The 12,783-nt window shown below is 43.8% G+C and overlaps 1 long non-coding RNA gene across 1 annotated transcript in view; it reads right to left on the reverse strand.

The window, feature by feature from the left end:
• Nucleotides 1-875: 875 nt before the first annotated feature.
• LOC143960691 (uncharacterized) overlaps nt 876-12,783 on the reverse strand; it is a 325,483-nt gene continuing 313,575 nt past the window's right edge. The window contains exon 2 of the long non-coding RNA XR_013270362.1: nt 876-1,112. This is a non-coding gene — a long non-coding RNA (uncharacterized LOC143960691). The remainder of the gene's footprint in view (nt 1,113-12,783) is intronic.

A 12,783-nucleotide genomic window follows, 5' to 3' on the forward strand; every position in this document is an offset into this window, starting at 1 on the left:
TTGCATATTAGCCTCTAAAATTTGCACTTTAGATTTCTCCCGTAGACTTGTACAGGGTGTTCCGGCTTTTCGAATTTGCCGCAAACAGCCCAAATTGTTCACTGTTTGCTGAACAGTCGAACAGGCAATGTTCGAGTCGAACATGAGTTTGACTCGAACTCGAAGCTCATCTCTAGTTATGAGGAAAGGTTGCGAGCACTGAACTTATTCTCTCTGGAGAAGAGTCGCTTGAGAGGGGATATGATTTCAATATACAAATACCGTACTGGTGACCCCACAGGGATAAAACTTTTTCACAAAAGGGAGTTTAACAAGACTCATGGCGACTCATTAAAATTAGAAGAAATGAGGTGTAACCTTAAACTACGTCGAGGGTTCTTTACTGTAAGAGTGGCAAGGATGTGGAATTCCCTTCCACAGGCGGTGGTTTCAGCGAGGGGCATTGATAGTTTCAAGAAACTATTAGATAAACACCTGAACGACCGGAACATACAGGGATATACAATGTAATACTGACATAAAATCACACACATAGGTTGGAATTGATGGACTTGTGTCTTTTTTCAATCTCACCTATTATGTAACTATGTAACTGGTCACAGACTTTTGGAAGAGGCAGACATTCATAGTATGGCATAGTAGATATACGGCGCTCGGGGAGAACTGATCATCAAGCACTGAACCATAATTGGGGTGGAAGAAAACAGGCTGGTAGTCCTGGAAAAGGCACTTTAGCAGCACTCCAAGAAGAGGGAAGCAACTCTCGTAGGGACAGAAACACAAGCAGAAGGCGCTTCTAAGTGCAGTAACATCAGGATATTTATTGCCTCAAAAAGTTTAAACACACTTACTAGAGACAGAAGATACAGTATATCTGCTTACCAAATCACATCTGTGTCCAGCAGGCTCTGTCCCAGAGAGGTGTCTTTAGTCGACATGGGCAGCAGCCCTGAGTAGAGGATCCCTGGCCAGCCAGCAGCGGAGAACCATGTGGAGTAATCCAAGAAAAGCAGCCAGCCTGTAAGAACCAGGGTGTAACACAGGACCGCAAAGTGACGTCAGAGTGGGCGAGACACGTTTCAGAGCATGCCTGTTAACTCCTTCTTCATGTCCTTGCATTCATGAAATAAAGACAAAAAAAAACAGGTTTCAAATAAGAGAAGACTAATATATGCATGCTAAGTTAGAAGGGATGCAGAATTAGAGCGGAGACTGTGAGCCGGGCCTTCTCGTCCAACATCAGTGTCTGACCTCACAAATGCGCTTCTGGAAGAATGGTCAAACATTCCCATAGGCACACTCCTAAACCTTGTGGACGGCTTTCCCAGAAGAGATGAAGCTGTTAGAGCTGCAAAGGGTGGGCCAACTCAATATTGAACCCTACGGACTAAGACTGGGATGCCATTAAAGTTCATGTGCGTGTAAAGGCAGGTGTACCGATACTTTTGAGAATATAGTGTAGATCTAAATGATATTGCAAGGTAATTGATGACAAAAAGCTCATAAGTACGTCCTCAAGTTTGGTATCATGCCTGGGATCCAAAAATAAGCGAGGAAGAAAATTTCCTGACTCTGCATTTTATAACAAATAGGGGTTGAATTACTAAAGGCAAATACACTTTGCACTACAAGAAGTTCTTGTTGCTGTAGATCTGAGGGGAAGATCAAAATAAAGGGAAACTCTGCTGATTTCTATCATCCAATCATGTGCAAGCTAAAATGCTGTTTTTTATTTTCCTTGCATGTTCCCCTCAGATCTACATCGACTGCATTTATAAGTGCGCTAATAGTGCAAAGTGGATTCGCCTTTAGTAAATAAACCCCATATGCACCCTCATCGACATCCCTCATTCGCCCCTTGGGGCCTTGGATAGTCCTCTGTCCAATCTGAAAATTGTCATGGATCTTGCCGTGATCATTGATATCCTCCAGCAGATGGCACTGTCACACTGCGGGCAAATTGCTTGACCCAGGTCAACATTTAGGCTACAGCTTGCCTATTGATCCGTCAGTTATGGACAGATGATCGGTTATTCTTGTTAGAGATGGAAAGGCCTGGGAACAAAAAAGGAAAAAAATTGAGGACAATTTTTTATTTTTTTCCTTTTTTTTAAAGCAGTTTTTATTTTTTTCCAGACAAATTGGAAAAAAAGAATGATAAATAATACATCTATGACATGATATTTCAACAATATAACCTGAAGACCTTAATGAAAGATTTCTGAAATTTTGGGGTTGATTTACTAAAGGCAATTGGACTGTGCGCTTTGCTCCTGAGCTTAGTAAATGAGGTAAAGCTTCACTTTGCAAAGAATACCCAATCATGTACAAGCAAAATCATTTTTGCTTGCTTATGATTAGATGAGGGTAGTCAGCAGAGCTTCCCCTCATTTACTAAGCTCTGGAGCAACTGCACTTTGTAAAGTACACAGCCCATTTGCCTTTTGTAAATAAACCCCTTTATGGAAAGTCTTAAATTATTGAAAGTTCTTTCAGCTGAAGGCAAGCAAATCCTGGAATACAATTCAAGTAACACTACTTCTCAATGCAGTTCTCAAACAAGAAAAATATGCATTTCTGTCACTAGGGGGCACTGCAGGGGAAAGCCTTCAGTTTAGTTTGTTTGTGGGCTCCATCTTATATCTCCTACAATTCTGTGATTGTTAGGATACAGTAGATGATAGTTTCTGTCCTCTCAGTCCTTAATTAACAGGTAAGAGGGTACATTTTCATGACAAATTAGTTTCTCTTATTTAACCTTTAAGTGATTCCTATTAATGTTCTCCACCATCACAACATAATGTGTACCTGTAGCCTGGTCAGAAAATAGTTTTTTCTTTTCCTGCTCTCAGTAAACTGGTGAGACCGAAATGTAGAGTATGGAAACATTTCCGGAATGCAATTTCTGCTGAGAGCAAAGCTGCAATTTGTAAATATTGTAAGAAGAAATATTCTTTTCCAAATGCTACAAGGATGACAAAACACATCCTGGAATGCCAGAGGTGCCCTAAAGATATTAACAATACTTTATGGAATGAAATGATGAGGACCAGAATGAAAGTGAGAGTAGCTTTTCCCTCTAGAGTTCTCACTGCAGAAACACTCTTTCTGCTGCGTCTGGATCACCACAAAGTGTTTCTTCACCAGCAGCATCTTCGAGTAAGGAAGGTGTTACAAACTACGACATCCCCAAAATACACAATCCCTTCATTTATGGAGACAATGACACCTAAAAACAGGAGAACATACATCAAGTTCTTGTAAGAACAATATATACTTCAATAACTGAAAATGCATATTGGCAGGGAGCTTTTAAGCTGTTCTCATGTATAGTTGAAATGCTCTTAACATATACTCTCCTTGTGACTCCATTTGTAATAAAAAAGAAAATTGAAAAAAATCAAGATTAGCTTATTTATTGAACAAGCTGCATTTCACCTTCCCAGCGTAAGAGAATTACTTTCAGTTTTAAAATTACTCAACAATAAAAAATTAAAAAAAATTCCGAAAATTTGAACTTTTCTGGAAAAAAACAGGGAAAACACGTTTTTCATGGCTTCAAAATTTCCAGTTTGTAATTTCCATTTGTAAACTTACTTTTTAAGAAATTAAACTTTTTTTAATTTTTCCAAAAATTTAAATTTTTATAGAAAAACCAGGGGAACGTTTTTTTTTTCATGGCTTCAAAATTTCTGGAAATTTTACATCTCCAATTCTCATCTTTACCTCAACAGAAGGTCTGGGGTGATGCCTTTCAACCCCATAATTCACATTCCTTCAGGAGAGGAAACAAATCCCTATTCTAAATATCCTGCTGCGTAATCCTGTTACACTGTTTTTTAAGATGGAAACAGTGACCAAAAAGCTTAATTTGATAATCATGCACAGTAGCTGTCCTGAAATGTCTGACATAAAACATGTTGTAGAATCCAACACCCCACACAGCTCGAAGTGCTGCACAGAAGACTTCCACAGGGTTCAGAACCTTGAACAATGTGGGACATCCTATGAGGCGGTCAGTGGCGGCTGGTGTTTTTTTTGGGGGGGTGAGCAAACAATCCAACTCCTGCCAGCCACCGGTCATGGATGGCAGCCACCCCAATCCCCCCCATGGCTGGCAACCCCCTGGTCAGTGAGCGGGTGGTGGAAGCTTCTCTCTGGGCTGGGGGCTGCTTGTTTGCTGCTCGGTTCCCTGTGTGTGTCTTCTCTCTCCTTTCCTCCGGGTGCTGTGCGTCTCCTGCCACCAATCCGTTTGGCTCTTCTTTCAGTCAATCGGGTGAAGGGTCTCATGACCTGCTTCCTGATTGGCCTGTAGGAAATTCAGTGTTACAATAGCGAATATTCATTCGTTATTGTAACACAACTAGGTAGCCTCGGGGCACAGTGTTCTGCACCCTGAGACCACCCTTTTTCACGTGCTTAATCACGTGCTTTTAAAAAAACTACTGGAATCCATGCATCTGGCGCCACTACATGTAGATTAGGGGGCCGGACGCATGGATAGGGGGGCTGACGGGCCGCCACTGGAGATGGTATCAAAAAGTTTCGAGACTAACTCTGTTTACAAGGGAGTCATTTATTTATCTAGGTTTATACACTATCACCTTCAAAATAGTCCCCTAACACAGCATTACAGTGCTTCCAGCATTCCTGACACTTCCTGGAATGTGTCCTGGAAGTCTCTTTTTTGAAGCGTGTCAATCACCTTTCGCTATTCATGCTGGGCCTCTGCAGTGGTGTCAAAACAACGACCTGTGAGCTGGATCTTCATCTTCGGGAAGAGAGCGAGGTCCACAGGAGAAAAATCTGGCGAGTACGGAAGTGAGATCTTGTTGTTTTCAGTGAGAAACTCACGTATGGGGAGAGCTCGTTGACAGGGTACATTGTCGTTTTGGAGCATCCAGTTTTTCGCTGGTTGAGCTAGTTGAAGGACTTTTTGATCTTCATGTCATCTTCCAGTGATGAATGTTCTTCTGCTCTTGAAATGCTTATGCCACTCAAAACACCTCAAACGACTCATTCCAGCATCGCCGCAAACTTGCCGAATCATGTCAAATGTGGCAGATTTTCCCAGTTTCACGCAGAAATTCACATTTGCTCTTTGTTCTAGCTTGCTGTCCATGCTGAAATTGCAGACGTGGTAATGCACATGGTGCGAACAGCACCAGTTGCACAGCTTCCAATGTACATAGGACGATGTCTTTTGGCACACTGAAGGTCGGTGCTCCATGTGACTGTGCATGCAGCCGTGTGCTGCCATCTCTTAGCGTGTTACAAAACTAGTCTCAAAATCTTTTGATACCATCTTGTATGTTAGGTTACTAAAGCTGTAAGGAAAAAATTTTTGTTACTTAAACTTTAGCTTTAAACACCCCTACAGCGCTGGAAGTCATTTAGTGGGAAGAGGACCAGGTGCCCTGCACAGAAGATTTCTACAGGGTCGAGAAGCCTGGCAAGGTTCATCCTTCATTACAGGTAGGTTAGGTTACTTAAAGAGGAAGTAAACTCTCCCACTCTGATGCTTCTTTTCATTTAGTCCATTATAACAGGGGTCATCAACCCCCGGGCCGCGGCCCACTGCCAGGCCGTGGCCTGCTTGCAGCCGGGCCGCGAAGGCTGCACTCTCTGATGAGCGGCAGGGGAGCAGGCAGAGAGATGACATCATCTCTCACCGCCCGCATCACCGCTGTTCCGCGCTCACAGCAGGGCCACTATACGGAGGCAAGCGAGCAGTGAGATGAGATCATCTGCAACCGCCCACCCGCCTGCATCGCCGCTCTTCCGTGCTCACAACGGGGATGCTATAACGCTGGAGGTGAGGTGAGGGAACAGAGAGATGAGATCATCTCTCACTGCCCGCCCGCTTTACTGCTCCTCTGCTGACACAGCACAGCAGAACACTGATATACTGTTGAAGCTGAGGCAGGTGAGATCATCTCTCACTACCGGGCCCCACCACTGTTCTTCCTTACTACCCATTAGTGCAGGCTTGCCTCTGAACTAATGTGCACACCTGTGCTGCCACCACTGCAGTGACAACAGTCATGTGGTGGCAGGTGACAATCCACATTTGGTGGCAGGTGTCGTGGCAAATGACAAGCTGCATCTGATGGCAGGCGACGTCGCAAATGACAAGCTGCATCTGATGGCAGGGGACGTGGCAAGTGACAATCCAAATCTGGTGGCAGGTGACGTGGCAAGGGACAAAATGCATCTGATTTCAGATAACATGGCAAGTGACAAGCTGCATATGAAGGCAGGCGACATGGCAAGTGACAATGCGCATCTGGTGGTAGGTGACGTGGCAAGGGACAAATTGCATCTGGTGACAAGTGACGTGGCAAGTGACAAGCTGCATCTGGTGGCAGGTGACATGGCAGGGGGCAAAAAAAGCATCTGGTGCCAGGCGACGTGGCAAGGGACAAAATGCTTCTGGTGACAAGCGACGTGACAAGCTGCATCTGAAGGCAGGCGACGTGGAAAGTGACAATCTGCATCTGGTGACAGGCGACGTGGCAAGTGACACTCTGGCACATTCTGCGTTATGGTGAGTTGAACGATTTCATTATATATTACAATGTAATAATAGAAATAATGCGCTTCCATCATCCTAACATATCAATGATGGTGCCGGGATGATTGAAGCGCCAACGCCAGCCAGCGCCCGATAAATTGCCCGCGAAAAGCTGCATACACCCCCCTGGGCCTTGGCACAATTTTCTTCAACTATGCCGGTCCCCGGTGCCAAAAAGGTTGGGGACCACTGCATTATAATAAGTCATTATCAGACTATAGCCACTGTAATCCAGCCCAAATCGCATATTACTTACTGTTTAAAGAAACTTTAAAAAACTTGTTTCCAGGGGTTAGGCAGCGCCATCTTAAGTATTGTTTTCTGAGTCCACAGTGGAGTGAATTTCCGCCCTTACATTGAGCACTTCCTGTACTGTTAACCAAGCCTCCTTCTCAATCCAACGTTTCTATGGCAACCCTGCTTCCCTGTTCATAGCTTACTTATTTATTTCATAGCATTTACTTGTGCCGATGTTTAATGTTTGCCTTTGTCAGACTTATTGTTAGAAAAGTTTTAAATGTTTATTGTGTGACTATTAGAAAAACAATATTCCTGAGACTGATTTTTAAAACTTACTTCTGAGCACATTATTGTATTAACTTGTTGTATTGTTTTGTCTTAACTAACTCCATAGTAAGTTGTAGGATGATTAAGTTTAACTATATATGATAGCCTAAGATTGTACAGGAAACCTGGATACCAAAATAAAGTACCATCGTGTACCAGACACGTTATCTATGTTTCCTCAGCCAATAGAAGCATAGAGGTGGTATTCTTGTAGGGAATAAGGAGGGGGGAGACATATTCTTTTGTGAGACTTTACTGCAGCTTTTGTCCTGTAAGCATGTCTCCCTTTTGTGGGCCACATCAGAAATAAATTGTCTGCTTCTCAATACATCTGGAGTTTTGACTGATCACACCAGAAGATTCCTAACACTTATCAGCTTCAGCTGATAAAACTGCAGTAATGGCCAATATTTAGACTGTGTGTGAGGTCACATGGTGTGTAGGAGGAAGCTCTGCGTGATTAGCAGAGTTCAGTGTTGTGCCGTAGGAACTCCTGATAACAGATAGATAAGCACATAGAGAGTGTGCCATAAATCAGGGGAGATCTGGGCATGCTCAGTGACTTCATTCTACAGAACAACAAGGATTACAAAAATACAGGAGATATCTACAAGCAGTGTTCATTAGAGTTTTTTTATGCTGATTTACATCGGACAATGTTGTGGGGGAGGGTTTACAACCACTTTAAGCTGTAAGGAAAAAATATATTTTTTACCTTAATTTCAGTTTTAAAGTATATGTCCCTCTAGTGTCCTTATGAAATGATTACTGATATCTTCTGAGTACTCTGCCTTCACCCTCGTCTTGAAGTAATGCCTTTTCTGTAAGCAGTTGGCAAATGGCCTTTTCGTTTTAAGGCAGCATGACCACTCCTGATAGAAAATAAGGAAAAACAAGTATTGCCTCATTGCTGTTTCTGTGGTCACAACCCCTGGAAAAATGTGTTTATTGTGATTTGGGAACAAGGTGGTAATTTTACATTTGCAACATGTTCCAGGCTGGAGCTTAGCCACGAGCCTCGTAACAAATGAGTAATAACGGCACCACATTTATAGAGAGAATGAAATTCTAAAAAGTAGAAAAGGTTCCTAGGCAGTCTACATGCCAAACCGTAACTCCTTCTAATTATGTCGGTATTCACCTACTGCGGTGAAATGGTTCAACAAAATGAATGTCTGTCACATGAGTCATTGGAACGTTTAAATGAGTCTCTGGTGAAAGATAAGAAGGTGCATAGAGACTCCTCGACAGGTACAAACAGAGCATTCTAATTGCCAACAACGGATTCCTCTTACTCATGCCGAATGTAAAATAATAGTTAAAAAGTTTGTCTTTGCAAAATGCTAGGAGAAACCCAAAGCTTGCCTAAATGTAATTTCTTGTTTTCTTTACTGGATTTCATAGCAGTTCACTCTTTTTTTGGGTTGATAGTACCCCTAAATAGCAGCTAGGCAGGACTGCCCCTGGCATGCTTCTTGCTGAGGTTAAAGCACCCGTAAACCCACAAAGATACTGTTGGGGTAAGTGTTAAGGAGCACCCAGTACAAAAGTTAATGACACTTAAGAAGTTTAAGTAAAATTTTTTATTGATCACCAATATCAATATCAAGAGAAGCCATCAGTTTTGTGAAAACTTCCCAAAAAACGCGTTGGCTTCTCTTGCTTCTCTCTCCCACTTATATCCAGCTTTGGGGTGAGTGTTGAGGAGCACCCAGTACAAAGGTTCATGACACTTAAGAAGTTTAAGTCCAAGTGTTTATTGATCAAGAGTATCAAGGGAAGCCATCAGATTTGCAAGCTAACCGATCTGACAGCCCTAAGGAAGGAGAAGACACTTCCCCTAAAATGCGTTGGCTTCTCTTGCTACTCTCTCCCACTTATATCCAGCTTTGGGGTAATTGTTGAAGAGCACCCAGTACAAAAGTTCATGATACCTGAGAAGATTAATTCCACATTTTTATTGATGAAGAGAATCCATCAGATTTGCAAGGTATCCGATCTGACAGCCCTGAGGAAGGGAAAGGCACTTCCCCCGAAACGTGTTGGCTGCTCTTGCTACGCTTTACCACCTATATCCAGCTTTGGAGTGAGTGTTAAGGGGCATCCAGTATTAAAGTTCATGACACTTGAGAAGTTTAGGTGCAAACTTTTATTGATCAAGAATATCAAGAGAAGACATCATACCTTGTACACACGGTCGGATATTCCGACAACAAAATCCGTCGGATTTTCTTCCAACGGATTTTGTCCTAAACTGGTGTTGCATACACACGGTCGGACAAAGTTGTCAGAAAATCCGAATGTTTGGAATGTGATGACATTTGTTCGTTACGACGGGACTACGTTCAGGCTAGTAGCCAATAGCTTTGGTCTCAAATTTGATCTGAGCATGCGTGGCACTTTGTCCGATCGGAATTTTCTACAAACGATCGGAAAAAGTCCAATCGGATTTTTTTTGTCGGAAAATTTGAGATCCTGCTCTCAAATTTTTTCCGGCAGAATTTCCGACGGAAAAAGTCCGATAGATTTGCAAGATATCCGATCAGCCCTGAGGAAGGGGGAGGCACCTCCCCTGAAACACATAGGGGTTGATTTACTAAAGCCAAACTGACTGTGCACTTTGCAGTTGCAGTTGCTTAGTAAATGAGGTAAAGCTTCATTTTGCAAAGAATATCCAATCACATGCAAGGAAAAAATAAATAAAACAGCATTTTTGCTTGCACATGATTGGATGATAAAAGTCAGCAGAGCTCCTGCACATTTAATAAGCTCTAGAGCAATTGCTCTTGCAGAGTCTATTTGCCTTTAGTAAATCAATCTCATTGTGTATGTAGTACTTTGACATGCCTCACCTCCCTCTGTAATCCTCTTGCTGGTGCTGGCCTTGGGCAAACGGAGTGGTAAACTTTATTTTTACTGTTTCACTTAGTGGGCAGTACTGCTTGCTGGATGAGACCCACTCAACTGAATGGGGCCATGCTGCAACTGCTACGCAACCGCGTGCAAGGTGGTGTGGGTTGTTAGAGGTTAAAACAGGCAGTGAACACTTCCCCATTTTTTGTCTCGATGAGAATTTCCCCTTACCCTCGGGGCATGTGCAGATGTGCTGCAGGGTTCAGGTCCTAAAAGATCCCTGCGGCACCCCAGCACATGGGTCAGCTTCCCCAGCCTTCTGTGCATGTGCAAAGGCTGCTACCAGGGTGGTCCGAGTCTCTGTCTTTCCATGGAAGTGGAAAATCCCCTGCATGTGCACTAATGTGCAGTTGAGCTCTACCAGGATCTGAAGGTTGGGCAGAACCTGTGGGCACATCTGTGCATGCGCCCTAACGGTGGCGCCCATAAAGGGAGGACAGAGCCACCTGTGAGGCAGACTGAAGTTCTGCTTTAAAAGAAGCCCAACCTGTAAACATTCCCCTGTTCTCTACATTAAAGGGGTTGTAAAGGTTCATTGTAGTTTTTTTTAAAATAACAAACATGGTATACTTACCTCCTCTGTGCAAGAGTTCTCCTCTTCTAGCCCCCCCCCCCCCCCCGTGGCGCTCCTGGCTCCTCCCCACATCGAGTGCCCCCTCGGAGACCCACATTCCAAGGGGGCACTCGTGCGGGCGCGCTCCTGAGTCCCCCTGCTGTGTCCATTGACACAGACTGCTGGACTCTGCCCCACCCCCAGCTCCCGTGACACTGGATTTGATTGACAGCAGCCGGAGCCAATGGCTGGGCCGCTATCAATCTGTCCAATGAGGACCCCAGACAGCAGCTGGAGCTGCTGGGCTCGTTCTTGTCGCTGGAAAGATCGGGTTCAGGTGACTAAAAGGGGGGCTCTGGGGGGGATGGGTGTGCTACACTACAGAAGGTTTTTCACCTTAATGCATAGAATGCATAGCAAGATCCCTTTAAGCAATTACTGTGTTTCCTGGAAAATAAGCCCGGGTCTTTGACATCCAGTCTTATGCCCCATGCCCCATACACATGGTCGGACATTCTGACTACAAAATCCGTCAGATATTTTCCGACGGATTTTGGCCCAAACTTGTCTTGCATACACACGTTTGCACAAAGAAAATCTGATCGTTCAGAACGTGGTGGCGTAGAACACGTACAACGGGACTATAAAGAGGACAGTAGCCACTAGCTTTCGTCTCGTAATTTATTCTGAGCATGCGTGGCACTTTGTCCATCGGAAATTGTCTACACACGATCAGACTTTAAACGATCGTATTTTGTTGTCGGAAAATTTGAGATCCAGCTCTCAAACTTTGTGTGTCGGAAATTCTGACGGAAAAAGTCAGATGGAGCCCACACACGATCAGATTTTCCTACAACAAGATCCGATCACACATTTTCCGTCGGAAAAGTCCAACCGTGTGTACAGGGCATAAGTCTGTAGGGTTCAATATTGCATTGGCCCACCCTTTGCAGCTATAACAGCTTCAACTCTTCTGGGAAGGCCGTCCACAAAGTTTAGGAGTGTGTCTATGGGAATGTTTGATCGTTCTTCCATAAGCGCATTTGCGAGGTAAGGCACTGATGTTGGAAGAGAAGGTCTGGCTCGCAGTCTCTGCTCTAATTTATCCCAAAGATGTTCTATCGGTTTGACGTCAGGACTCTGTGCAGGCCAGTCAAGTTCCTCCACCCCAAACGCGCTCATCCATGTCTTTATGGACCTTGCTCTGTGCACTGGTGCGCAGTCATGTTGGAACAGGAAGGGGCCATCCCCAAACTGTTCCCACAAAGTTGAGAGCATGAAATTGTCCAAAATGTCTTGGTATGCTGACGCCTTAAGAGTTTCCTTTACTGGAACCATGAATCCAAGTCCAACCCCTGAAAAACAACCCCCACACCAACACCATAATCCCCCCTCCACCAAATGATTTGGACCAGTGCGCAAAGCAAGGTCCATAAAGACATGGATGAGCGAGTTTGGGATGGAGAAACTTGACTGGCCTGCACAGAGTCCTCACCTCAACCCCTGCAAAGGGTGGGCCAACTGAATATTGAGTTGGGCCATTCTTTGCAGCTATATATTTGGGGTGGACAAACTTGAGTGGCCAAAGTCCTCACCTCAACCCCTGCAAAGGGTGGGCCAACTCAATATTGAACCCTACAGACTAAGATCGGGATGCCATTAAAGTTCATGTGCGTGTAAAGGCAGGTGTCACAAAACTTTTGCCAATATAGTGTATATAAGGGATGCTAGTGAAGTGAAGTCTAGTTTTGGCCGATTTCCTGATTTCCGGATGAAAGGTGCATGCTTATAGCATCATAAAAGAAATAAAGACTTCAGATGGGATCAGGCCCCCCCCCCCAGCAGGCAATGGACTTCAGAATTTGTTAGAGAACCATTAACTCTGCAGTGCTTTACAGATTTTGAAGCTAATTTCACAACAAAAAGCAATCATTTATAACTATAAAGCACTCATCATTGAATCATGAAAAATCTATTACCTTTTGCACCTTTTAAAGCATTCTGTTATTTTCTCTTTAATGGTTTGGTACAATGCATGTCATTGTTTATCTCCACAATTGTAGCAGTTAATATCTTATCACCGGATGGAATGTAATTGATACTGAGCTTTGTTCCTTGTTTCCTGCTGTTTTCCTAGTCCTTGTCTGCTCTGATCTCCAGCTCTGCCTGTCCTCTG

The sequence above is a fragment of the Lithobates pipiens genome, unplaced genomic scaffold (assembly GCF_037356315.1).
Source record: "Lithobates pipiens isolate NorthernLeopardFrog02 unplaced genomic scaffold, aLitPip1_a1.2 Scaffold_8, whole genome shotgun sequence".
Lineage (NCBI taxonomy): Eukaryota > Metazoa > Chordata > Amphibia > Anura > Ranidae > Lithobates > Lithobates pipiens.